A 25,732-nucleotide genomic window follows, 5' to 3' on the forward strand; every position below is an offset into this window, starting at 1 on the left:
CTGTCAAGTTATACAATAGCTGAAGAATACATAAGTATTATTTTTACACTTAATGATGCAAAACAAAAATGCTGATGACATAGATTCACATATCACTGTTCTCTCTCATTTACATTCAAAAGCTTGGTGAATTCTGAAGAATCCCTGCAATCACTCTATCCTGCATGCTATATCAATATTTCTCTTTTTTTAATTTTTATTTTTGGATGATTTTTTAAAAATCATTTTATTGGGGGCTGTTACACCTATTCTAACAATTCATACAGCCATTGTGTCAAGCACATTTGTACATATATTCAAAACATTTTCTTTCTATTTGAGCCCTTGGTATCAGCTCTTTTTAATTTTTATAACCCATTTGTTCTTTTATATTGTAAAACATCTTCATTGTGTTGTGTGATGAGAGGGAGCCGCCACCCGTAAGTTTCTGGTGCCCAAGGTCAGTCTAACTTTCAGCCAGTCAGTTTTGCTAATTGTCAGCTCCGGAATGTGGACCTTCCACCTAGCTGAGAGAGGCTCAGGGTCAGGAGCAGGGAGGAGGGGGTGCGGGCAGGGAACCCTGGGTTTAATTGTTAAAAATGTGTGACCCCTGAAAGTGTCATAACATGGCTTTCAGTGATGATTTTCCACAGACCTGCATTGAGCTCCCTGAGGCTCCTTCAGAGGTACTTCCATAGTAATACAAAAGTATTTGTCTTTGTCCTCTGTGGTGATTTTTTTCAGTAATGATGCACAAGCAATGACAATTTCTAGCTGATTGAGACCCCAAAGCAGTGACACCAAAACACACCCGTAGTCATTGGATTTTTATTTCATATTTTAAAAAATATGGAAGGCTTCATGAATTTGCATGGCAGCCTTGCGCAGGGGCCAGTCTAATCCTCTCTGCATCCTTCCAATTTCCATGCCGAAGTGAGCACCGGTCATAGGATTTTTAATGGGAACTCATCCCCAGTAAAAACTATGCAAATGAAAAGGCCAATTTCACTAATGTCATGAATGATGTCATATTAATTAGCAATATTATTTGATCCACACCATTTGTCAACGTTCTTCACACATTTTCAATATTCCCATATTGTAATGGAGGCACACGTACACAGCTCAGTCACATGCCAAGTACAATAGGGGCTGTCACAGGTGCAGCTGTTTAAGTTAGAAGCTGAACTGGTGCCATTGTTATGGAATACCGTTTTTACTTGAGAGAATGTTGATAGGAAGATAAGGATTATTTGGACTGGGATATTTGGCAGACAAAGTTTTCAAAAGTACACAATGTAAGCCTGTCATATCAAAGCAAAAACAAATAAACAAAAATGTGGACATATTTGTTGCCAAGGAAAAAATTTGAGCTTTTAAGAGAAAACTCAAATTTTGGAAAATCTGTATTTGCCACCATGAGCTCACCAATTTCCTAGTGTTAAAGGATTTCTTGATTACATTACTGATATCAACAAATAGATAATCAAATAATGTTTCACTGTTTGGAACATCTCAATAAATTAGTTAATTCATATTTCACAAATAAGCTATGTATAGTGATACAAAATCATTCATGCATAACAGATCCATTAAAAGTGCAAGACAGACCATGGATTTAAGTTAAGCAGATTATTACAAATTTATTAATATAGTTCATGTGCAAGTCTGGGATGACTAGAGAAACAAATTTCTACACTCATATGTACATAAGAAAGATCTTATAGAAAAGAGTAATTGTATATTAAGAAAACATCCCAGCCCAGTCCAGATCAAGTCCATAAGTCCAATATTAGCCCATATGTCCGAAACCAGTCCATAAAGTCGTCTTCAGACTCACACAACACACGCAATGGAAGATCACAGGCCAGTAAGTGGAAAGTCTTGTGGATCCAGTGGCGGTGGAAGCATCCTAGAGCTGGTTCCTCCAGCTCCAAAGCTCTGACTGACATTAGCCTAGCTCCATGTTTCTGGTCAACAGAAAGACACACACCAGTATGGAGATGATTCCATCTCCACTGGCTGCCATCAGCGTGGCTCCATGAGGTTTGTCTACAGGAATGTGTAGCAGTGAGTGAGTGTGTGTCTCACCTCCAGGGAAGAAGACAAGAGTTCCCAGAATCCTCAGGAGAAACTCGTGCCCACACAGAGGCTCCATTGGCTATGGCCTGACTGACAGGCTAGACTCCACCCCTTTTCAAGTTGACAGGAGATGATGTAACTGCCACAGTTCAGATCTCCCTTGTCAAGTTTGGGCAGAGTACCCAAGAGTAGTATCTACAACATGTAAATATGTACTTTTCAACTATAAATGTATGTAAAGCCAGATTGTCTTCACATTCTTCAACCATATATAAATCTTATAGATGGAATTTATAAGTAGATTTAAAAACCTACGTTAAATCAAATTGCTTATAGATTGGCAAAAACATAACACAATGTCACTCTTTTCATTTATTGTTTTAGAGATTTGGTTGACTTATTTATCATGTTATTTATGGTAATGTGCTATTTTTGTGTTATTTTTATTGGTAAATGAATTAAAATGTGTCATGATTTCACAATTTAAACTTCTAATATGGTAAACATCAATCAATTTAGTGACACATAAACAAAGCTATGTGACATCCTCAATAGTATTACGAGTATATAAAGGTCCTGCGACTATAATTTATAATCCAGCAAGGTTGAAATTGATAATTTACCACATTCTGTGGTGTCTGCTACACTATAGACAGGTATTAGTTAGAATTATGATAATGTAGATAATTGAGTCCCTTAAGCTAATTTTGGATAGAGAAAATAGCCACATTATACAAGTTAGTAAATCATGAGCTACATGTAGTCATTTAGTATAGTGAATTCTAGTAAAAGTGACCACAAAGTGTAAAGTAAATCAGAGCACCATAAATGACAAGTTACAGTATTCTCATTGGTTGGACTTTCACCATCCTTCAATGGAAACAAATTGAGTCCTGGTGGCATAGTGGCTACACATTGGGTTGCTAACTACAAGGTCAGCAGTTCAAAACCAGTAGCCACTTCATGAGAAAAAGACAAAGCTTTCTACTCCCATATGAAGTTACAGTCTCCAAATCCACTGGATCACTAAACGTCAACAGTGAGTGAGTGATCTCTTTCTAAATCCTCACTATGTAGAATCTGCCCCCAGAAAGCTACTTGTGACCTTGCTACCATTTCAAATCTCCACTGTTTAAAAGTGGTGAGTGATGGCTTGAGGTCAATTGAATTTCTTTCGGGTGACCGGCTTCCTTGAGTGAACTATCTCGTGTTCTTATCCCATGGTCGACTCTCCTTCATTTGCTCTGTAGAACTAATTACTTTTCTGACTATTCCACAATATCTCTGCTTGAAGAGACATGACCTCTCCTTCTACAAATATAATTAACTGTGTGTGTGTGTGTGTGTGTGTGTGTGTGTTGGCTGTGGCCAGTATAGACTCTGCTACAACACCTTTTACACTGTATTGCGCTCTCTGTCTCCTTCTTAGCCTGCACCATCTTTGCAGTGTGGTTCAGTGTATCGTCTAGTGTCACTAACTTTCATCACTATAGCCTAGTTTAGTTTGGGGACCATGTGTTCGAAGAATGAAAATTAAATTCTAAAACAAATTCTAAAAGACAACATTTTTTAGGATAATATTGTACGTTAAAGAACATTTTTTAAAGTATATTTTTGTAAAGAAATATGCTTAGAAAACATCTAGTAATTATTGTGATTCAGTTTTCATATTCCAAAATCTTGTCACAAAGCACATGTATAATATCAATCAGCAGTGATGCTGAGTAAACAAGGAATTCTGACTCTGCTTCCCCACCTTCATTACTATCAATGGCTACTGTGACTTCATTCAATATTTAAGAAATTTGGTTTCTTCTCTTTCAGTCATTTTCAGTTATACTTTAGTTTTTACTTGAGATTATTTTCTAGGAATTATCAACATATTATCTTTGTTATAATTTTGAAATGTAATAAAAATAATTACTTTGGTAAAACAAAATCATATCGACAACCTCATTATTTTCCTAAAATAGTAGTAAGAAGAAATAGTTTTAAATATTTTATTATTTCTCTACACTATTTTTCCTTTTGTTGCTTGCCTAATGGAAATATTGTAGTATTTTCCATTTTGTATTGTGTATATCTTTCACATTTTTCCATGCTGTCACAAATTATCCAAAAGTATCATTTTAGTGCCTTTATAATATTGCATCACATATTTAATTTTTTCCAGTTGGATTACTATCTCGGTAAATTTAATATATGAAGCAGCAAGCATTTGACATTTCTAGTAATAGTAATCCACCACTTGTCTGTCAGTTTGTCTCACTGGGGTGGCTGACATGTTGCTGAGAGGCTGACAGCTATGTCACTAGTAATTCAGTACCATCAGGGTCATGTTGCTGGTGAGCAGGTTTCACAGAGCATCCAGATCAAGACCAGACTATGAAGAAGGAATAGGCTCTCCACTTCTAAGGGATTAGCCAGGAAAGCCTTATGATAGCAGCGGAACATTATTGGATCTAGTGCACCATTATTAGGTAAAGTACATGAAGATGAGCCCCTCCGGTTGGAAGGCACGCAGCACAACTGGGGACGAATTCTTTCTTTCCTCCAAGTGGAATTTACCATAATGACGTGGATGGAGTAAAGCTTTCTGGGCCTACACTTGCTAATGGGCACAGTTCAAAATGAGAGGAACCCATTGCAAACATCCATTAGTCCTTGGAATGTGGATGATATAAAAATGAAATAGGGTGAACAAAAACTGATATCCTAAGCATCAATGAGATGAAACATCTGGTAGTGACCATTCTGGGTTGGACAATCATAGGATCTATGTTCTGGGAGTGACAGTCCAAGAGAAATGGTTTCACGTTGATTACCAAAATTTACATTTCAACATCTGTCTTGAAGTAGCATTATGTTACTTCAACAAAATAATATCTACACCCTTACAAGAAATACCAGTTAATACAACTGTTATTCAAATGAACACACCGACCGCTAAAGCTAGTGATAGGAAATTGAAGAATTCTACTAATGCCTTCAGTCGGAAGTCAAGATGCATTCATAATTACCGGCCTCTGGAATGTGAAAGTTGGAAACAGAGGAGGAGCAGTTGGTGGAAAATAGAGATAGACACAAAGCTAGAGATCACATGGTAGATTTCACAAGACTAACAGCTTCTTCTTTGCAATGACTGTTTTTCAACAACTTAAACAGCTATTATATGCAAGGTCTACACCATATAGCACACACAAGAATCAATGGGCAATATCTGTGGGAGGAAACAACGGAGAAATTCTTCAGCATCAGACAAAACAAGGCGAGGGCTACCAATGGACTAGACCATCAAATAATTATATGTAAATTTGGGTTAAAGCAGAAGAAAATTAAAGAAACCCAAATGAGCCAAAATATAACCTTGACCATCTTCCCTGTGCATTTGAGACTATCTCAAAAGTGGATTTGACATATTGAACACTAATGACGGGAGACCTGAGATGACATCAAGAATAGCATACATGAACACAAAAGGTCATATGTATGGATTGTGATAAGAGTTGTATGAGCCCCCAATAAAGTTATTTAAAAAAGAGACAGAAAAAAACTGGATTATATGGTCAGCTGTGCGTGACCGTGAAAAGGGTTCGTTGTGATTGCCACCACGCTGAGCCTTTGCAGACACAGGCAGTAGGACCAGGAAGAGGGGAAAGCTGGGAGTGGACAGTGTCTTTAAGACCCAGCATCTGACTTGCCTCTTTCTGCCTGATGTCCAATTCTTGAGCCTTCCGTCGCAGCATATGACCTGTTGTAATTTCGCCAACTTTCACACCCTTGTGGATAAGGTGGATCCCCCAGATGGATGTCTGGATTTCGTATTTGGGACTCACCAGTACCCAGAACTATGAGAGCCACTTCCCTACATGTTGTGAGTCCTGTGTGATCATGGCAGTGAATTGCAGAACCTGAGATGTGAGGGACTTTACTAAGGTATGTTTAAGATCAGGCATAGCAGACTGATAGCGTACTTTTGATGAATTGGACATTTGCAATATCTTTAATCTTCACCTTCTTGGAAAGTCTTGTACTGATTTCTCTAAAATAAATGCTTCCAAAGATTGAAGTTTTCAAGTTTTCATTTTGCTTGAATCTATAATCAATGCTCATGGAAGTCGTGATTAAGAAAGCAATCGCTGGACCCATGAGATGTACACAACCTCTTTAAAATGTTGAAGAAAAAGGATGTCTGTCACTTTGAGGACTAAGATATATCTGACCCAAGTGGGGGTACTTTCAAATGCCTGTGAATGTTGGCTCCTGAATATGGAACAATTGGTGCATTTAGATTATGGTATTAGTGAAGAATATTGAGAGGCCTGCGGAATGCCAAAAGAACAAACCATGCTGTCTTGGAAACCAGCCTGTGTTGAAAGAAGTAGAAGCAAGGATGTTGACATTTTGTCCTGCGTACTTAGGACATGTCAGGAGGCACCTCTCTCAAAGAAGACATCACACTGGGTAAAGTAGACAGTCCATGGAAAAAGAGGAAGACTCTTAGCAAGATGTATTGGTATATGGTGGCAACAATGGACTCAACCCTAATAACGATCGTGAGGTCTGGGAGTTTTGTTCCGTTTTTGTTCTGTTCTGTTTATGGGTCTATCGGCCAGAATTGAGTCAACGGCATCTAACAACAACAACACAAATAGTAGCAAAACATTATCTTTTGTATAATGAAGACCACAATTTTCATCTTTTTGAGTAAAGAAACACTCTACAAAGACCCGTGATGATTGAGCAACATCAAGATGATAAAATCCGCTAACACATGAACCAGAAGGAAATAATTTAAGGTGCATGGTTTGGTGCAGGAAGCTTGTTGTCTTTCACTTTTGTGTCTCCTCCTGATCCCTCGCCTATCTGGGTTTGGGCTGATTTATCTAAAAGTGATCTCATTTCCCCTGCCAGTGATTTGTTCATCAGTGGGCTCCAGGCCAATTGGTGATATGTGGAGGAAGTTGGCTACAAAACACTGGAAAAGATTCAAACTGTGCAGATGCCACGTGTCCCATGAGCCACGAGAAGAAATTGGTTTCCTCTCCTGAATGTTTCCTGTCTAATTCTGACTCCCTCTAGCTGCACTTGCCGCTAACTTACTAGGCCATCCAAGAAGATGCCTCAGGAGAACCGTGAAAAACAAAGCAAGACAAAACTTGATTCTCGATAAAACAATTGAGCCAAGTGAAGGAATCTGAAGCCAACCCTTCCCTTGGATTCCTTAGTATAAACCATATGGAAGCAAAAACCAAAACCCCAAAACACAAAACAGAGCCTAACCAATGAAGCAGTTGACCAGTTTGTATATAAAGTGGAAAGTTATATAGTGCTGTCCAAAACTAATTAAAATTAGTATAAGCCTATTACTCTGTTATTTTTAAGATCAGCTGATTTACTATTTAATCTGACACAAATGAGATGAAACAATGAAATACTAACATACTTTCAAGTATTAAGCTAATATTCATAATAATTGGGTCTTGGGCTAAAACAGCTAGAAGACTGGTCAAAGTAAGAAATAATGGTCTCAATTATTCTGTAATATCTATTCACCAATTTAACAAATGCATATTGAACATCCAATATGTATATTAAAACTGTCAAGATATGAATTCCCAACTACTTAAAATCCAAAATAACATAAGTGGAGTATGTAAAAATATATGTTAAATATGGAATTCATTACATCTCTGAAATTTTGAACATATTGCCTACCATCTCAGAGCCTCAATATAAAAAACAATATCCTTATTGATATGTCCTATTATCTGAATGGGAGAAAGGTAGGGCTTTCTACTCACATAGAATTACAGCCTCAGAAACTCACTGGGGCAGTTCTACCTTGTCCTACAGGGTCGACAGGAGTCAGCATTGACTCACAGGCAACGAGTTTGAGTTTTGATTACTACCTCAATGCAAATGGCTTGCTGTGCCTTCATTTTTCTTAATGAATCAAAAACTCCAATTCAAATGGCAAAACAAGATGTGTCTTTCTTGAAATAACAACCAGGGTAATTAACAGACATAGGTAGAACAATCATCCTGACTTCAGACAAATAAAATTATCTAATAAAAATATATATACCAATCAAAAGCACTAATAGTGGTTACTGTTTTTATAAAATTCTTAAATTGTTTAACTCTTTTGGGGAACTAAAATAAAAGATTAGAAAAACACACCACTCCTGAGATAATTGCTATAGGGTACTAGCATTTCAAATATGTAATTTAACTTACAGACATGCAGTCCAATTATTAATACCCATTTTTGGTATTAACTTTAAATGAAATGTAATCACTCCTACTCCTGTGCCCAGCCAAAGACTGCTCTTCTACCCTCTCTCTATATACAGGTTTGCTTTCTCTGGACATGTTGTATGAATGGACTCATCCATTATGCCATCGCATCATCTTTTCATGGGAGGTGGTATCTTTAGGATTCTTCGATTGTGTCATATGTACCAGTACTTCAGGAGTACTTCCTGGCTGGTGTGAGAGGTGAACCTTAGATTACTAAACAGAAGCTGGCTGTTTGAACCCTTCCAGAGGCCCCTCCAGAGAAGAGCTTGACCATCAGCATCTTAGGGGGAATATTTATTCAAATGCTTTGCAAATTTAAAATTTGAGTTATTTTGTCTTTACTATTGAGTTGTATATTTTAAATATTTGTATATAGTATGATGATATATGATGTGTATGATATATATTTTGAATACATTAATCAGACTCATGACTTGAAAATATTTTCACAACCTTTGGGTTTGCTTTTCCATTTGTTCCCTATTAAAATGCATACTTTTAAAATTAAAGTCCAATTGATCCATTTTTTCCTTTGATCATATGTTCTTCTGTTATGCTTTAAAAATTATTTGCCTAATCTGTAGTTATGAAAGTTTGCTATTGTTTTGTTTTACAGATTTTATATTCTTTTTTTTAAGTTTTTAAAAAATTATTGGGGGCTTTGACAACAATCCATCCATCCATCCATCCATCCATCCATTGTGACAAGCACATTTGTACATATGCTGCCATCATCATTTTCAAAATATTTTCTTTCTACTTGAGCCCTTGGTATCAGCTCATCATTTTTTCCCTCCCTCTCACACCCTCCCTCCCTTATACACACTTGATAAATTATGAATTGTTATCAATTTCATATCTTACATTGTCTGCTATCTCCTTCACCCACTTTTCTGTTGTTTATCACCCTGGGGTCAGAGCATGGTGGTGGTTATATGTCGATCTTTTGTGGTCAGTTCCCTCTTTCTCCCCCAGCTTCCCCCTACCCTCCCCGCCTGGTATCACCACTCTCATTATTGGTCCTGAGGGATTTATCTGTTCTGGATTCCCTGTGCTTCCAGCTCTGATCTGTACCAGTGTACATCCTCTGGTCTAGTCGGATTTGTAAGGTAGAATTGGGATTATGATAGTCCGGGGGAGGAAGAATTAAAGAAGTAGAGGAAAGTTGTATGTTTCATTGGTGCTATACTGCACCCTGACTGGCTTGTCTCTGCCCCATCATGACCCTTCTGTAAGGGGATGTCCATTTGCCTACAGATAGACTTTGGGTCTCCACTCTACCTTCCCTCTCATTCACATTGATATAATTTTTTTTGTTCTGGGTCTTTGATGTCTGATATCTGATCCCATCAACACCTCATTATCACACAGGCTGATGTGTTTCTTCCATGTGGGCTTTTTTGCTTCTCAGCTATATGGCTGCTTGTTTGCCTTCAAGCCTTTAAGACACCGTATGCTATGTCTTTTGAATGCCGGGCACCATCAGCTTTCTTCACTGGATTTGCTTCATTTTATCTTTACCACCATTTTGTCTTTAGCAATAGTGTTTGGAAGGTGAGAATCACAGCATGCCAGATTATTAGAACAAAGTGTTTTTAAGCTTGTATATACTTAATTCTTTTTCATTTAGGTCTAAGATAATCCATTTTGTATTATTTTTTGCGTGGTTCAAATTCATGAGAATGTCTAGCTTTCTCAGTAAAATTATTTAAATGATATTGATTATTTTCTCATTGAATTGTTTTGTTACCCTTGCCAAAAATCAATTGACCATAGTGGCCTATGGTTTTCAACCAAAAACAGAATTGAAATTTTGATGTACCAGCATATGCTTGAATAAACGTGTAGGCTGAACAGGTAAAGGGGGAATATAGAAGTATCCCCACAAATATATATAGATTTGAAAGAGAATATTTGTTTATGTGTGTTTACCTTTTCATGTAAATATATTCATGAATGTGCTGGACCACATGAGGCAAAGTTATGCAACTTTAGATAAAACCAAACACCTGTGGGGATGAGGTGCCAGGCCTGGAGGCTCAGGACCATAGTCTTTAGGGACACCAAGATTGATTGGAATAACTTAATTCACAATGATAACATTCTTTATCCTATTTTAATTAGTATCGACTAAGTCTTAAAAGCTCTTATGTGGCCATTTAAAGTAAAGCTATTGCATGAGGTGTCGCTGTCTTTGACTTGACACTACATAGGCAATTTCCTGCCTTCTGCTGACCAAGAATCACTAGGAGAGGCCCAGAGTTTCCACAAAAAAAAAGTTTCATAAGAGAAGAAACTAGCTGGTGGAGACAAGGAGGGCCTAAGTCACACATACTGTTGAGCGTTAGACCTCTCACTTTTAGGAGGTGGTATTTTCTTTTACTAATTAATTTAGCAGGTACTTATTTTGTATATACCAAGGGTAAAATACTTTGCATATTATAGTTATAAAGGAAAAGATGGATGCTGTATTCAGGATGCTTACAGACTAAAACAGAAAATAAGACATAATCACCAGTACATACAATTGGAGGTAGAAATTGGCCATTGATATAAGAATTCCTGATAAACTCTTAATGGGAATTCAAAGGCAAGAAAGAGGATTTGTCATTTATTTTAAAGAATTTCCAGTATATCAAATAATTAGCAATGTATATGACAGCAAATTTGACTCAACATTAGCCTATAACAGTTGCTAATGGAGTTGAATAATAGGAAATAAATGTGTGATTGATGAGGATGAATGAAATACTAGCAGTTATTAAGAAGCATGACCCATAATCAGAATAATTATGAATAATTGGTGCAGGACAGGCACCAATTGATTTCCTCAACTCTGCATCCTTTCTTTGGTACCTAGCCTGCAGTAATGGACTAGTCTATTTAGACAGTTCTCTCTTAAATGTGAAACTTTGTCAGTAGAGGGCACTTGAAGGACTTTATAGGAACAAGGGGTCTCTTATCTTGTTCCAATGGATCTGTTCTTGTTTTATTGTTACTATTGCATGGTCCATCAGTGATGCATGCATATGTGTGATGACATTTGATGTGTTCTTCCTCAGTCCCACCCCAGAAAGGGCAGCTCTTTGGTGGCATCACAGGTCAAACAAGAGCCCAGTAATCACCTTATTGACACAAAAATCATACCTTCCTGAACTCATACCCACAATGGTACCGCTCTCCTTCTAGATATTCCCCTCCAACATTGGCTCGCACATGCCTCTGAGGGACAGTTCTGTTGCCCTGAGGATTTTGGACCCGTTCTGGTCTGACCATACCAATAAGCTATTCCATTGAGGTCAGAAGCCCAGCCTTGGGAAAGGAGTCCTTCCACAATTGTTCTTTGAGCACTTTGACCCTCTTTGTCCTAGGGTACATTTTTCAAGTTCTCTTATGTCTTAATAGTCTTTCATATCATAATGTAATAATCACCATTTTAACCCTTTTCTCTTTAAATTAGTATGCAGCTTATGTTTCCTGATTGAACCTCATACTAGTACCTATAAACATTAGCAGTCATCCATGGTAGACAGGTTTCAATGGATCTTCCTAACTAAGATAGACTAGGAAGAAATGCCTGGTGATCTATTTGGAAAATCCAAACATATAAAAAGACTCACTGTCATTGAGTTGATTCCAACTCATATTGACTTTATGGGATGGTGTGACAGTTGCATAATCTCCTATCCCCTTGAGCAAAGGGGTGAGATTTAGCCTGTCAATCAAGTCATAGCCAATGATGACTCTGTGTGGGCATGACCTACTCCTGAAGATTCTGGGAATTCCCGTCTTCCTCCTTGGAGGCAGGGAACACACTCTTTCTGCTTCATATTCCTGTTGACAAGCCACATGGAGCTACACTGATGGAGCCGGAGCCCCGATGGAGCCACCTGGAGATCTACACCTGTGCTGAAATGTTTCCACCGCCACTGGAACCACAAGACTTTGCATCCACTGACCAGTGATCTTCCTGCATTCAGCTTTATTGCATGTGCTATGTGAGTCTGAAGAGGAATTTATAGACTGGTATCGGACATATGGGCAAATATTGGACTTAGGACTTTCTAGACTGGGCTGGGATGTTTTCTAAATCTACAATTACTCTTTGATTTAGAGCTCTCTCTTACAAAAAGATGAGTGTCTATAAATTTGTTTCTCTAGTCAACCCTGGCTAACGCAATTTGATAGAACTGCTCCAGTGGTAGGCTGCTGAAACACTTTACAGGAGAAATTCTCATCTTTTTTTCTGTGGTCTCTCTGGTGGGTTCCAAATTGCCAACCTTGTGGTTTGCATCCCAAACGTAACCGCTACACCATCAAGACCCCCTTTGGGAAAGCAGCCAACAAAAATCTTACAGATGACAGATTATTACCCACGTGGTGCTGGGAAATGACACAAGACTGAGCAGTGCTTCATTTTGGTATTTACACTCTTCATTTATCTACACAGGGAGGTTTCAAAGATTGTTATGTGAAAATTGACTTTGTGTTAAAATGAAAGATGACTACATCAGATCACAAAATGGAAAAATGTTGCATTATTTTATAGCTTCCAAATTACATCATGATACAAGTGCCAAATTGCATCCTTACATAACTACTAAATTATATCATTGTTTAACTATCAGATTACATCATTATATACTAGCTGTCAAACAACTGGGCACCTTGGCCCAGGCCTATTGGCATATCACTCAGTCACTACAATCAGTGTTTCTCCTGCCTTGTGCCTGGATGTTGGTTAATGCCAGATATTCTTCGTTACTACACTAAGTAGTCAGGAAATGAACAAGAGTGTAGCTTAGGGAGGAGTAAGTGGTGGGGTAATGGCTACACATTGAGCTGCTAACTGTAAGGTCAGAAATTCGAAACCACCAGCTGCTCTGAAGAAGGATAGGGATTTCTAATCCTGTTAAGACTTCCAGTTTTGGAAACTGACAGGAAATTTCTACCATGTTTTACAAGCATTAACTTGGTGGCTGTGAATTTAGCTATTTGTTTTGTTTGAGTAGTTTTGAGATCTAAATTGTCTTCAACAGTTGAAGCTAACTAAAGACAACCATCATCAACAACAATTTTTGAAAGGGAGTAAAAAATGCCCTTTATCATCTCACTTAGTTTTGTAAACTAATATTGGTATCATCTACCATTCTCATTTAGAAATAAAATTTAGACATACATTGACCAAAGTGTAGTTGATTCTATTTCCAATTCAAATGCTTGGCTTAATGTTGAATTATCTCTGTGATATCTTTTGTAGATTGATTATTTTAGGCCTGAGACATTAATAAGAGGGCTAAAATTATAGCCTGGAGAACAAATTAGGTAAATTTAAAGTTTTTCGATGATTATATGAGGGGGTTATCCCCCCCAATGATTTTTTTCAAAGTTATGTATATAAATTTTTTTTTTTTTACAAAACAACCTTATTACTTTCAAAGTCCTCTCCATTACACTTAATAATATTTGACAAATCTGTTATTCCATTTTTGGAAACATTTTTCAAGCTTGTCTGTTTGGATGGCTGACAGCACCTCCCTCGTATTTTTCTTTACTTTTCTATATTGTCAAATTGCTTTCCTTTCATTTATCCTCTTCGTTCTTGGAAACAAAAATAAATTGCACAGAGTGAGGTCAGGTGAGAAAAGTGCTCGTGGCAAGAGAGGCATGCTGTTTTTGCCAAAAACTAGTGCACCGAGATGGCTGCGTTAGCAGGTGCATTGTCGTGGCGATGAAGGCGTCTTCCACTGGCTTAATTGGTGTTTGCTTTCCAGGCCGTAAGAATAGCATAGCACCATGTCTCATCCCAGTAATGATTCTGGAAAAAAGGCTCGGTTGCTTCAGAGCTGCTGTCAGAGCACTGTAAGGTTCCAGTCGATGCTCTCTGCCCTCATCACTCAGAACTCGAGGCACACATCTTGCAACGACCCTTCTCATTCCCACATCTTCCAATGAAATTCACTGAGCCAACGTCCCGGGTAGCCTAGATAACGTCCCCATCTCTTCAGTGGTCCATCGTTGTTCCTTAAGCACAAACGCACAGATTTTGTTGACATTTTCATCCATCCGGGAAGTTGATGGACATCCAGAATGAGGTTTACCTTCAATGAACATTTCACTTTTTTTTGAAATGAGAAAACCACTCGGACACTTAGGTTTTTCCCATACTGCTGTCCTTTCAAGCTGTGTTTCACACCACAACAGCTTCTGTGACATTTTTCCAGAGCAGGAAAAAAAAAATTCATAGCCGCATGCTCTTCACTTAAATTGGCCATCAAAAACACGAGATTAGAGAGAAACTACTTTTATGGGGGGAAAAAAATCACTGTGATCAAAGAGAACTTTCCCAGGAAATGCCACTGGGTGCACTAACTCAGAGCGAGTGTCTAGATGTTTGCCTAGTGAGAAAGAGCAAAATGAGTGCTACGATAGCCTACCCAGTGGAACTTGTATCCTTTTTTTTTGAGGGGGGAGTGCCCTCCTATGTGATGATAACTATTTTAACTTAATGAATTACAGTGAAGTGTAAGACAATAGATAAAACTTGTAAGATAGATATATGTGGGGGGTTCAAAATGTTCATGGAAAATTCTCATTTTATTCCATTTTTCTATCAACAGTGTAGTCCCTCATTTACTAAATAATTGCTTGATTGTGACTTTGTTTTCATATCTGTTGCTAATCAGAACCAATCAGATTTTATTTCACTCTGGCTTGGTCCACTTCAGTTAAACTTTCAGCATGCAAAGTTATGCCGACTGTATATATCAAGTCATTAATGAGCCTTCCTGCAATCCCGATGCTTCGTTCTTCTTAATACAGTTCAAATTCCTGGATGATTTACTCAACATAGACATTTTAAAGTATGTTTAAGGGTTAGAGTCCTGATGCACAACTTTCCTGACTTCTGAACCCCTCAGCATCTTCCTAGACTGTCCCACTGACTGCGCTCTGGTCCGGGTGCAGGGACCGCATGCGCACGATGAACAGTTCTGGGAATGCCATGCTTCTCAGGGTTATCCACAGCTGGTTGAGCTCCACCCAGTCTTAAAGATTTCTCTTTAGACAAGCACCCACCTCAGTGTGGCATCTTATGAGTCAACATAGAAGAAACATAGCCTGTGTTATGTAAATAGTAAAATCCAAATCTGAATGGAGGACTGGTATCAGAGTGTAAACGGAGAATGACAGCCTAAGCCCAAAATCTGTATGCAGGGTCCCCACATGGATTAAGCCTTCATCGAAAGCCCTCTGACCATAGTTGAGGGATGTGAACAGTCTTGCTATCAGAGAGAGCATTGTAAGTCTGATTATCCCAGATGTAGTTAGACAAACATGTGATCCCTTATCATTCGATCTCCCTTTTGACCAATTTTTAAATTGTTTCTGTTTTTAATATTTTCTGCTTTTTAATTGATACATCTCCAATTTTTGTCTAGTCAGTGTTGCTGTTTTGTTTATTTACTTGCTGTGTTTTGTATGATTTTCTCTATAGCAAAATCCAGGATGGGTAGATCTATAGAGATCGTGGCTGGATGGATATTGCCTAGGATCAAGGCAGGGGAGGCTGGAGGGAAATGGAGCTACTAATAAGGAGTACTAAAAGAAAATGACCTGAAATGGATTTGGGTGATGATTGCACAACTCTTGTTAATATAATTGGACAATTAAATTGTATGATATGTAAAGTATATGCCAATAAAACTATTTTAAAAAGTATATGCCAATAAAACTATTTTTAAAAACTATTTTGTTTCTCGAAAACAAAGAGGGACTGAAACGATCACTAATGAAGATTAAAAAAACTATACCCTTCAGTATGGACTACACATCAACCAAAAGAAACCAAGAATTCCCACAATGATCATTAGACATTGTCATGAGTAAAGAGAAAAGCCGTTGTCAAGGGTTTCATTTTACCTGTATCTACAATCAACACCACTGAAAGCAGCAATCAAGAAATCAAATGATACATTGCACTGGACAAATCCAGTGCATAAGACCCCTTTATAGGTTTAGAAAACAAAGATGTCATTCTGCGGACTAAGCTGAGCCATGGTATTTCAGTCGCCCCATGTAAGTGTGAAAGATGGACAATGAATAAGGAAGACCCCCAACAGAACTGATCCATTTGATGATTGGTCCATTGGTGAAGAATATTAAATACACTATGGACTGCCCAAATGACGGAGTGGGTTATGTGTTGAGCTTCCAGCCACATGCTCCGCTGTTTGAAACCGCCGGCTGCTCTGAGGGAGAAAAAGGAGGCTTTCTGCTCCTGTGAAGGTTTCGTTCTACAATGTCCTTGAGAGTGACTATGAGTTGGAGTCAACTTGATGCCATTGAGTTCTGTTTTTGTCTTTTGAGCCCTAAAATGAATAATCTGTTTTAGAAGAAGTCCAACCAAGATTCTCCTTCAGAGCAAGTCTGGTGACTCACATCCTTTGTATATGTTATCAAGAAACCTCAGAAGAGACCGGTCTCTGGAAAAGGGCACCAAATTTGTCAAAGTAGGTCCGTGAGCAAGAAGAAGATCCTCAGAGTGATGGATTAACACAGTGGGTCAAACAGTGGACTCAAACATAAAATGTTTATATTGCATAACGCAATATAAAAATGTTTATAGTTGATGGTTCTAATGGTTGTAACTGATAATTTTACCTCAAAGATGAAAACATAAAAAACTGACTAGTTTGAGATTTTTTTTAAAGGAAAATATTTACCATTTTTCTAGAGAATGGCCATTGGGAGAGTACCAAGCAAACAAAGATGTACAAAGATCTACCTTATGAACATTTCACATTCTTCCCTTATCGTAAAAGTTCTAAAATGTAAAATGCAAGTTATTCTCCTCAGGATTTCACTCAGGCTATTTGGAACACTGCAGAAATAAACTGAGAAATGACCTCATTTCCATTTAGAAGTGCTCACCCAAAGATATGTTGTTGTTGTTATTTTTACTCCTGGAGGAAATACTTTCACTCAGGATCACAATGTTTATCATTTCATTTCTTGCTAACAGCTCTGTGCTTTCTTATAAACAGCACCCTGGCAAGACAAAGTAAGGGGAACTTTAAGGGTTATTGACCAAGGAAGGTATGTCAGTTGAAGATTACAAACATAAAATGAACTTCACTTATACATATGACAATACACATAGCAACCCTGAGTGATTGCAATAATTTCTATGCTTATAATTCAGTGACACTGATGATGTTTCTGAAGCTGTGTTATCCTTTTCTCATTCCATCACTCTTGCTAGACTGTCCCAAATCATTCCACCATTATTAAGCAAATGCCCTCTCATCCCCTCTCATGGGTGCCCATTATTGGTAATCATCAATAAGCTTTGGTTTTTTATATATTTGTTCATTTCCTATCAGTGAGGTCATACAATATTTGTCATTTTGTGATTGATCTATTTCCCTGTGCATGATGTTTTCTTTCTCTTTGTGGCTGAGTAGTATTCAGTGGTGTGTCTGTACTACATGTTGTTAACTCATTCATCTGTGGATGGGCCTGTCGGTTGGTTCGACCTTTAGACTGAGGAAAGTGTTGCAATGAATTTGGGTGCAGAAGGTACATATCTAGGTATGTATACCTTGTGGTTAATTGCCATATACTTCACATATCATACAGTGTAATAGTTCAGCTGTAGTTAGAAGCGTTGCGCAATCACCACCACAGTCACTTTCAGAACGTCTTGAGAGCTGCCCTTTCTTCCTGTCCCCCTGCCACACCCGGGCAATTAGCAATCCAACTGCTGTCTCTCTGAGCTTACCGATCCTGGATTTCTCATACAGAAAACAACACACAACGAGCAAACCAAAAACTTAGTTAAAAAGAAAGCAGAAAATATTGAAAACGAATGATTTTAAAATGGGTCAAAAGATAAAGTATTACATTTTAACCTGACTATAGTCTGCCATAATAACTCTCGGGACCAGGATGTTTATCGTTTCATTTCTTGCACACAGCTCCGTGCTTTCTTAGTGGTGGAAACGTTTACGGGTAGTCGCATGTCACACTCTCTGTCTAATGGCAAGCCTTGTCACATCGCTTGACGATGACCAGCGGGGATTCACTGGAGACCTAATCTGTGTGGGTCCCTGCAGATGGATTCGGGGCTTCCAGTCTCTTCCACAGCCTTCTGCGAACCAGGTGTTCACAATATAAGCTCCGTCCAATACATTCCCCCTTCAGATTTGGATTTTATCACCCATATCTTCAGTGTTCTCATCAGGAAGGCGAGCATTGAGCATGCCATGTCATAAGAATGAATTGTTCTTAGACTGGACCTATAATTAAGTGTAAGCCCTAGATCCATTCATATAGCTATTGTTCATATGTCTCTGATTCATTTTAAAGACATCATTATCATTTAATAACATTGATCGTGTTATTACTTTAGTCAATGGCATGTTAAAGAAATGTTGAAAAAAGGAAATTGCTCTTGCGGCAAAGGCATATCTAATGTTGACAGGTCACAATCAGGCTTTTACTGTGATTAGAACCTTCTTCTGATTTTGAGAACCTTTCATGCCTTTCCTTGTTCAACTACACTGTTTTGCAGAAGAAGAAAAAGATACAGCGTTCACCAAAACAAAGTCTGAGTTTTGAGCCATTTTTTCACCTTTTACATAAAGTTCCCCCTCTCTCCTCAATTCAGTATTCATATTCTTCTCAAGGACATTGACCCTCTATTTAGTTCTTTTCACCCAACATATGAAAATTTGTCTTTCCCTTCTAAGTAAAACCCTCCTTTCCCAGACTTTTTCTTCTATTCACAGGCAACCTTCTTCTTCATTTATAAACATTGTATCCTGTTTTAGGTGAAATTTATAGACATTGTATCCTGCTTTAGGTGAAATTCGTAGACATTGTATCCTGCTTTAGGTGAAATTCCTCCCAACACTTTAGGTTCCCTGATCTCGTAATAGTTCTTGTACAAATTGTCCGGTTTGTGTTTTAGGTTACAATGTTTGCAGCATGCCAGCACTCTCATGATTCCCATTCTCTTTATTCTGTGTCCATTTATCTACTTTCCCTGTATCTGCTTGCCTTTTTAGCTTGGCTTTTAGGTAAATGCTGACTATTTGACTTTGTGTAGTTGATTATTCCTGCTGTACTATTATTTAACAAACAACTCTGTCTGAGGGGGAGCACAGCCAGGATGTGTCTTAGAAGTGAGGATGACGTGACTTGATCTCACATGCTTGTCACATGTTATTAAGAGAGACCAGATGTCCTACAGGAAAGTAGAGTCGGGGAGAAAGAAATAGACCCTCAATGAGATGGATTGGCATAGTGGCTGCAACCATGGACACACACATAACACACAGTGTGAGGCTAGAACAGAATTGAGCAGTGCTTCATTCTGTTGTGCGTAGCGTCACTATGAATCAGAACTGTGTTAGTTTGGGTATATTAGAGAAACAAATTCGTGGACATTCATATGTGCATTAGAAGGAGCTTTATATATAAGAGCAGTTGAATATTGAGAAAATGTCCCAGCCCAATACAGATTAAATCCATAAGTCCAATATTAACCCATACGTCTGATACCAATCTATAAAGTCCTCTTCAGACTTCGGAAGCACATGCAATGATGCTGAATGCAGGCAGATCTCAGGCCAGTGGGAGAGAAGTCTTATAGATTCAATGGCAGTGTAAGCATCTCAGCGCTGGCAGGAGTCTCCACATGGCCTCTCCGGCTCCAGAGCTCTAGTGCAGCTCCATGTGTCTTGTCAATGGAAATGTCTCACAGGGAGTGAGCCAGTGTCCCATCTCCAATGAGCTATTTATCATGAGTACCTCCAAATGAGGTCACCAAGCTGCAACCTGATTAACAGGCTAAACTCCATCCCTTTACTCTTAAGTCTCAAATTGACAACAGATTATAGAACTACCACAAGAAAAAACCTGATGGCTGTAAACAAGAACACAATGTTGGGACAAAGTGACCTCTGAGAGTGGTCTCCTGCAATGTCTCTACTTGTATTATCATTGCCATAAAGTCAGAGAATACTTCGAAATGGGGATCATAGAAACGTTATTAAAGCAAACCGACTCACTGTGATTGAATCATGTGGTAGTTACATAATTGTCAATTTAAGAATTAAGTGTGTAGGGGTGGAGTCTAGCCTGTCGATCAGGTCATAGCCAGTGAGGCTTTTGTGTGGGCATAGCCTTCCCCTAGGATTCTGGGAATTCTAACATTTCCTTCTTGGAGGTGGGAGACTCTCTGAGCACACCCTAGGAGATACAGCAGTTGCCAAGACACATGGACCCACCTTGATGCAGCCCTGGGTGCTGGAGAAGCCATGCAGAGACCCCTGCCAGTGCTTTTACGTTAGAATTTCTGACCCTAGGGAGCACTGAAGAGCCTTAGTGTTGCTGTGAGTTAGGCTTTGGGCTGTTAACTCAAGGTCAACAGTTCAATCCAGCCATTCCACAGGAGAGACAGGAGGCTTGACAAGTTAAAGTCTCGTAAAGGCACAGGGGCAGTGCTACTCTGTCCCATGGGGTTGCTAGGAGTGGGAATTGACTCGATGGCAGTGAGCTTGGAGAGCTGGAGCGAGTGCTTAGTCAGCGTCTCACCAGGACTTCTTCAATGTCACCAGCCATCGATGTTTTCAATCACAGAAGTTGTTTTTATGTCCCTTAGTAAACATAAAATTATGTTTACAAAGTTAACTAAGGACTAACATATTGGTAATTCAGTGGCCTCTTTTCTCGTCTTATTTTACTAGATTACTCTGAAACATTAGATGACATTGATTTTTTTTACTAGTCATCCAATTTTTTCATCTAGAAAAGGGAGATTGCTATTTTTGTGCACAATGATTAACAGTTGAGCTTTAGATAAAATCTTTCTTATCTGACTGATGCTCAGTTTGTTTCCTTAGAAATTTATAGCAAATCATGTCTCCACTTTCTTCTAAATATTTTTCTCACCAAGAACCAAATTCACTGTCACTGAGTAGATGCCAACTCATAGCAACCCAGAGGACATCATGTAACTGCCCCCTTGGGTTCCGGAGACAGGAACTGGCGATGGGAGTAGACAGCCCCGTCTTTCTCTTGAGGAGCAACTGCTTTCCAACTGTGGACCTTGGGAATCGAAGCCCAGCATTTAGCCATGGAGCCACCGGGGCTCTCAAATGATTTCTCTACTTTCCATAAATATTATCTATGGAATTAGCTAAATTGATTTTTATTTCAATGATTTTATCATTCTTTCAGCAGATATTTCTAGAGTGTCAGACACAATGCTGCAATCAGATAGACACACACATGCTTATGATATAGTGTAGATTACTCAGCCATGGTGGCATAGAATGTTACACACTGGGCTGGCAACTGCAAGTTCGAAACCACCAACCACTCAGGTGGAGAAAGTTGAGGCTTTCTACTCCTGTCCAGATTTACAGTGTCCGAAACTCAGAGGGGCAGGCAGTCTACTATATCCCACACGGTCATTGTGAGTCAAAATCAGCTTGATGGTACTGAATTTGTTTTTTGAGTTTTATGGATTTGTTTTCCAGAATTGCTGTATTAAAATGCCACTAAAAATGTGTAAAAGAACAGAAATTTTTAGTGTCACAGTTTAGCAGGGCTGAAGCCTAAAATCAAGATATCTGCAGGGTTGATTTCTTTTAGAAAATGCTCTTGGTAATGGGGAGGAAATGAGTCACTCAGGGTTCAGTGTAGCAACAATGAAACTCAAAACCTTCCTCTAGTTCCTGAATGCTACCTCCCCTCCCAATTATCATGACCCCAATTCTACCTTGCGGACCTGGTTAGACCAGAGGATGTACAGCGGTGCAGTAGGGATCTGGAAACACAGGGAATCTAGGACAGACGAACCCATCAACACCCGCGGTGGGAGTGGCGACACCAGGATGGAAGTGGGGTGGGGGAGAACCGATCTTGGAGATCTATGTGTAACATTCTCTCTGGGAGATGGGCATAATTATTTATAAACTATCAAGGGACCAGGGGGAAGGGGGAAGCGGGGAGGGGATGTAGGGGGAAAAAAAGGGAAGCCGAGCTGATTCCAGGAACCCAAGTAGAAGGTGAATTATGAGAATGACAAGTGCAACGAATGTATAAGGGCACTTTGCTCAATTGATGTATGTATGGATTGTGAAAAGAGCTGTATGCGCCCCAATAAAAATATTTATTAATTTAAAAAAAAATTTTTAAAAAAGAAAAGAAAATGCTCTTGGTAAAGAGCAGATCAAAGCTATTAACATTGAGTCAATTCTGACACGTAATGACCCTCTAGAGCAGTGGTTCTCAACCTGTGGGTCACAACCTCTTTGGGGGTCAAAAGACCATTTCACAGGGGTCACCCAATTCATAACAATAGCAAAATTGCAGTTATGAAATAGCAACGAAAATCATTTTATGGTGGGGGGGGGAGGGTTTACCACAACATGAGGAAAAAGGGTCACGGCAGTAGGAAGATTGAGAGCCACTGCTCTAGAGGGTTTGCAAGGCTGTACATCTTTCTGAGATCAGACAATTTCACCTTTCTCTGAAGAAGCTGATGTGGGTTTCAACCATTGACCCTGCAGTTAACAGCCTTAACCACAGGGCCCCAGGCCTCCTTCAGGCACTTTCCGGCAATCCCTGGAATGGCCCTTGGTTTGTAGCTGCCTCTGCCTCCCTGGAGTGTCTTTATTAGGATACCAGTCATTTGACTTGCGGCCTACCCCGACCCAGTATTATCGCATGTTAATATCACTGAGCACATTGCCAAAAACTCTAGTCCCAAATGAGGTCTCCTTTCAAGGCCACCTCCCCCCAAAACAAACAAACCAAACAACCACTCTCTGACACTGAGTTGATTCCAACACAGGATGATCCTGATTAAGGGTCTGAAGAAGGCTGGAAATCTGTGCTGGGGCATACAGCCTCATCCTTCTGGATTTGAAGCCCCAGTGAGCATGAATTTGGGGTAAGCGTGATTCAAACCAGTATACGGCAGGAAGGGACTAGGGGACTAGGGCAGAAATCAGCCAATTCAGCATGTGCGCCCTAGCTCCACCCCTTGGCATGCTGTGTCATTTTCTAAAAGTATTTTTGTTTTCTGAGCTCTTGCTTTTCTCATCTGGAAATCAGTGATGATATTTGAAAAGTTTGCAGTAATATCATTGCAAGTTTTCTACTAATGTCTAAAGGACGTGTTGATCAAGGACGGAGCACAGTGTCTCACACAGAGTCGGTGCCTTTAAACACTTTCTGCCTTTTATTTTGGTACCTTTTTTCCTAAGTGACCAAAAAAAAATCGTATTAATTTTTCATGCCTTAAGTGTCTTCACCCTCTTCTTTGTCTTCCCAGCAAAGATCCTTTCACTTTATCAAACCCATTGCAGCTCTCACCTCCTAGTGAAGCTTCTCTTTGTAACATTGCTACCCCTCCCCCTATCCTGAAAGAATTGATCATATCCTCTCGTTCACCTCCTGTGTGTCTCGCGGATAACTTACTCATGTACTTCCACAATATTATAACCTCTTGATCATCAACTGTGCCCCTAAGACAGTCAGACTAATAGATTTTTCAAAAATAGAAAGAAGCTTTGTCTTCACATATACACAAGCCAGAAATCAGGCTTGTAACCTGATAGGCAAGTCAATAATTATGATTTCTTAAAAATTTCAACCACGCCTTTGGGTACAAAAGTCTTCCATTATGTACAATGTAGAAAACATAAAACATCGCCAAAACTTTATCTGTTGAATGATATCTTTACTGGTACTATATTATATCTAAATATCAATAAAATATAATATATATTATAGCCGCCCTAGATAGGGTTTCCAAGATTATAAATCTTTATAGGATAAAACAGCCTCATCTTTCTCCCACAGAACAAATGGGGTGTTTGAACTGCTGACCTTGCAGCTAGCAGTCAGATGTCTAACCCACAGCACCACCAGGGCACCATAAGAATGTCTAAATAATCACCTAACTAATTCTACAGGTACTCAGAGAACCAAATTTGTCTCTTTTCTCATTAAATACTTTAATTGGGGGCTCTTACAGTCTTTATCACAATCCATACATACATCCATTCATCCAGCCCATTTGTACATATGTTGCCATCATCATTTTCAAAGTATTTTCTTTCTACTTGAGTCCTTGATATCAGCTTCTCATTTTTCCCTCCCTTCCCCACCATTATGAACCCTTGATAAATTATAAAATTATTATTTTCTTTTTTACATATGGAAAGTATTTTTAATCATTTTATTAGGGTCTCATACAACTCTTATCACAATCCATACATACATCAATTGTGTAAAGCACATCTGTACATTGATTGCCCTCATCATTCTCAAAACATTTGCTCTCCACTTAAGCCCTTGGCATCAGGTCCTCATTTTTTCCCCTCCCTCCCTTCTCCCCACTACCTCATGAACACTTGATCATTTATAAATTATTATTTTGTCAAATCTTGCCCTGTCTGACGTCTCCCTTCACCTACTTTTCTGTTGTCCGTCCCACCAGGGAGGAGGTCACATGTAGACCCTTGTAATAGGTTCCCTCTTTCCAACCCACCCTTCCTCTTCCCTCCCAGCATCACCACTCACACTCTGGTCCTAAAGGGATCATCTGCCCTGGATTCCCTGTGTTTCCCATTCCTATATTATTTTTATATCTTACATTGTCCGCTGTCTCCCTTCATCCACTTTTCTGTTATTCATCCCCCTATGGGGGTGGGGTGGGGGAGGGATTATATGATGATCATTGCAATTGATTCTCTCTTCCTCCCCTCCTGCCCCCACCTTCTCCCTCCACTCCTGGTATTGCTACTCCCAATTCTGTTCTTGAGGAGTTTATCTGACCTGGATTCTGTGCATCGTGAGCTCATATTTGTGCCAGTGGACATGCTTCGGTCTAGCCAGAACTGAAAGGCAGGACTGGGATCATGATAGTGGGGTCATGAGATAAGGATGCCTCAAAGAACTAGAAGAATATTGTGTGTTTCATCGGTGCTATTCTGCTCCTGGTTGACTCATCCATTTCTTGTGACCCTTCCCTGAGGGGATGCCCTATTGTCTACAGATGGGTTTGGGGTCTCTGCTCCATCCCCCTCATTCTCAACAATATGTTTTTGTTTGTTTATTTGGGGTCTTCTGATGCATGTTACCTGATCCCAGCAACACCTCGTGATCGCACAGGCTAGTGCGCTTCTTCCATGTGGGCTTGTTGCTTCTCTGCTAGATGGCTGCTTGTTTAACTTAAGGCCTTTGAGACTCCAGACACTATAGCTTTTGATAGTCGGATACCAACAGTTTTGTTTACCACATTTCCTGTGCGATCCTGCCAGGAGGGTGAGAATTACAGAATTCTAGG

The 25,732-nt window shown here is 39.2% G+C and overlaps 1 pseudogene; it reads right to left on the minus strand.

Moving 5' to 3' along the window:
* Positions 1-822: 822 nt before the first annotated feature.
* Positions 823-923, minus strand: LOC142425138 (U6 spliceosomal RNA; annotated as a pseudogene).
* Between the last annotated feature and the right edge of the window lie 24,809 nt (positions 924-25,732).

This window comes from Tenrec ecaudatus, chromosome 13 (genome assembly GCF_050624435.1).
Source record: "Tenrec ecaudatus isolate mTenEca1 chromosome 13, mTenEca1.hap1, whole genome shotgun sequence".
NCBI classification, from domain to species: Eukaryota; Metazoa; Chordata; class Mammalia; order Afrosoricida; family Tenrecidae; genus Tenrec; species Tenrec ecaudatus.